The sequence below is a fragment of the Tursiops truncatus genome, chromosome 13 (assembly GCF_011762595.2).
Source record: "Tursiops truncatus isolate mTurTru1 chromosome 13, mTurTru1.mat.Y, whole genome shotgun sequence".
Classification (NCBI taxonomy): domain Eukaryota; kingdom Metazoa; phylum Chordata; class Mammalia; order Artiodactyla; family Delphinidae; genus Tursiops; species Tursiops truncatus.
This window is the reverse complement of record NC_047046.1, coordinates 85,422,728-85,426,406: the sequence shown is the minus strand read 5'-3', so window position 1 is coordinate 85,426,406 and position 3,679 is coordinate 85,422,728. Positions and strand designations below refer to the sequence as shown.

The window sequence follows — 3,679 nt, the reverse complement described above, 5'->3', positions numbered from 1 at the left end:
AGCGCGAAAGCGAAGGAACGTCAGGGGGAAGTCTTTTTTTGTCAGTGGCAGTGTCTCCTGCGCTTGCATTAGAACTGTTATGATGTCAATGCAAATGCGAGTGCCATTACAATGTCAATGTGAGATTCTTCCCCTTGCTTTTGTCAGTTTCAATTAGATGCTTGATGTTCCCATAATGCAGTTTCTTCCCCTCCCCCAGGCTTAATGTACTTAAATTCTGAAAGTTACCACTCTTAAGAACCCTGCTCTATTTCTTAATGGCACTCCACAATGAACCCGTATTAAAAAGTAATACATTTTCCATACAGAAAGGAGTATAAAGTACAACACACTTACATTTTAAAGTATATACCATTAAATATATTAAAAGCACATTGTGTCACACCATATATACTAAATACCATGAAAAAAGCCGGCTTTGCAATTTATTTTAAGTACATGAGAACTGCATTTAATAAAATGTTTAAAATATAATTTATTACGGTAACAATTTATTAATAATGATAAGTAAATGCTCTTGAAGAGGTTATTCATGAAAGAATGGTTTGTCAAAAGAAAAGAATTTTCCATTCTAAAGATAAGGGCAGTAGTCAGAAAGGCATAAATTTTGCCCTTCTTTTAATTTAACAATTCTAAAAGAAGCACGCACATTAAAAACCTTTCCCATAACTGTTATTCTTTAAAGCACTGACACTGGTGGAGTATTATTCTGGACATAAACCCATCATTTACTCCACTGGGTTCCCCTTTTGCCTACAAAGGGTGGCACCGAGGGCTTCCCTTGCCCTGATTGTAAACACTAGCTCCTGATTTAAGTGATAGTTTGTGTTGAAGCCGGGCTATAAATATTTTACATATTGTATAACATAAACATCGTACATTCCCTCCTCTGGGAGAGTTGGTACGTGTGGAAGATTTGTCAGTGCCTGAAGCTCAAAGCCATGGTAAGAATGTCAGATCTGGAACATGTCACTTTGAGCTTTGCGTCTCGTGTATTTATTTCACTCAGGCTGGTCTGTATAAAGTGCCGTACCCAGAAGATGATCTGTTCCAGACAAATGACAGATCCTTGCTCCAAAGGCAGACGAATCCTACAGGCTTGAGAAGAGACCAAAAAAAAAAAAACCCCACCAAAAACAAAAACAAACAAACCAGAAAACAAAACAAAGAGGGAAGTCAAGTATGTACTGATAAATAGTTAAAATTCCTAGGTTCTGTCGGGAACATTAGGTTTAAAACTGAGAGAGAGTTCATGATGGTTGTTTTCTCTCCATGGATCATAGCATGCATCCCAGAACAGAAAGAAGGTGATCCTGTTAAACTACAGACCCATGCTAACAGAGGTGTCAGCAAGACATGGAAAATTCAGTTATGTCAACAGAATTTGATTTCCAATATTCTTCTCCCGTACAGCTCAATGATTCCAGGTATGAGGGGAAAAAATATAAGAATTGATAAATGAAATAAAATATTTAGGACTGCCTGGTTAGCAGTCCATTTTTGTTTGGGTTACTACCAAGTTAAGAGGATTTGGTTTTTCTGAAACAGCCAGTGACCGCATGGCCCTCACAACAGATCATTAACGTTCCAGAACTGCTAACTCTGGGCTCTAAAATTTCAAACGGTGGAGGTTTGCTTCAGGTGCTATCAACTTCCATAGATGCTGATAAGAGCAACTGTCATCTCAGCTCATCTGTTCTTGTCAGTCACAGAGAGACCAAGAACGTTGCTTGCAGCCGAGAGCCTTGCGTCTTAATAATGGATGTTCCCTGTAGACCTGGTCAGTTTGAGGATCAGAGGGGTTGCTCAACACAAAAAGAAAATAGAAGGAGTAAAACGCTGTTTCATCCATGGCTTATGTTCCTATTATTCAAACGCCATCAGCTGATGAATGGATAAATAAAACGTGGTATAGCCATGCAATGGGATGTTATTTGGTAACTAGAAGGAACGGCATACTGACAGATGCTACAGCAGGGATGAACTTTGAAAACATTACTCTCTTTGAAAGAAATCAGTGACAAAGGACCACACGTTGTATGATTCCATTTCATGTGGAAATAGGCAAATCTACAGAGGCAGAAAGTAGAGTGGTGGTTTTCTAGGGCTTGCGTTGCTGGGGTTGGAGAGATCATGGCTCAGGAGGGCAGAGTCATGAATCAGTTCTAAGATTTTGGTGATGGATGCAAACATATGTGAATATACTAAAAGCTGCTCAATTCCATACTTTAAATGAATTGTGTGGTCTGTGCATTATGCCCCAATAAAGCTATTTAAAAATAGAAGAAAGTTCAGAAAATAAGCCTATAGCAGCTAGGACCAATGTAACTCAAACTGGCTCAAGTGAAAAAGGGAGATTTTGGTCAGTTCAACTGGAAGGCTAAGGATGAGGTGAACTCCAGGCTCACCTGAATTCCGAGTTGAGAAAATAACAAGACCCTTTCATTCTCTGTCTTGCAGGTTTGCTCTCCTTCTGAAAAGTTCAAGGGGGCTTCTGGAAGCTCTCTGCTCCCTGAAGCAGGTCCATAACCAACTACCTTGAAGCTTCAGATCTGGCAGGAAAAGCCAAAGTCACTTTCCAAAGCGATACAGAAAAACAGCACAGGAATGAGAGCTCAGGAAGGAATGAGCCTCTGGAAGGACATGAGGTAGGCGTAGGGTGATTAGATGCTGGGTGAAAAATAACAGATGATAGATACAGAGATAGACAGATGAGAGCTGCTAAATAGATATGTAGACGGATGTGTGCCCCTAACCTACCTTTCTAAGAAATTTCCCACTAATTAGCCATTTATTCTCATTCCAGAGCAACGTACTTTTAATTATTGTATATTTTCAATACGTTTTTATGTCATAAAGAAAAAATTACCCCTCATAACCCTTATTTTCCAGACTGTTTTTAGATTTTCTTCTAGCCTGGGTAAGAGACGCATACCCATTACACATTTTTAAAATAAGAACGTAGTATTGAAAAAAAAAGCATGACTCAAGGAGAAAAAAATTCCACAAAGTATGGAAAATTCTCATGTTTCTATAGATACTTTCTTGAGGACGTTAACTCAATAAAGCAACAGATCACACCTTGAAGATAAAACAAAATCAGATGACAAAGAAATACTGCAAAGCTCAGGAAGTAAGGTGAGAGATGAAATAATCTCATTGCAGGACTAATAAACAGAAAGCAATAGCCACTATTTCCATGCCCTGGAGTTTTAAAATATCACAAGAATTGTCAGTTATTTGAAAGATAAAAAGGAAAAACAAAGTAAAAACATCGGTTTTGGTGCCTTTGGTGACACCCGTTTCTGGATAATGTTTTCAGCGCCTTCCGTTTCGTTTATTCAGGATTTCCATTCCTTCTTGGGTCAAAGTTTGTCATCAAAAACAGTCATTTCTTCAAGATTTTCTAACTAATTTTTTCAGAGATTTATATAACATTTTCTTAGATTAATTGTTCTCTACTTCTGTAATTATATCACTTTTTTTGTTCATAATAGTTCATAACTATTTGTGTTTCTCCTCTTTGTTTACGTCCATCTTCGTATCTCAATCTCTTTCTCCTCTCTTTACTGTCAACATTTGCCAGATATCTCTCAATTTTAATTTCCTGGCTTTATCAAGCCCCTCTTCTGGCTTTGACAGCCTTATTTCTCGCTTTAAACGTTTGCCATTCATTATT

At 38.0% G+C, this 3,679-nt stretch overlaps 1 long non-coding RNA gene across 1 annotated transcript; it reads left to right on the top strand.

The window, feature by feature from the left end:
• Nucleotides 1-1,170: 1,170 nt before the first annotated feature.
• Nucleotides 1,171-3,363, top strand: LOC141276276 (uncharacterized). Its single transcript, XR_012325549.1, has 3 exons — nt 1,171-1,427; nt 2,461-2,648; nt 3,038-3,363. It is a non-coding gene; the product is annotated as an uncharacterized lncRNA (long non-coding RNA).
• Nucleotides 3,364-3,679: the final 316 nt, after the last annotated feature.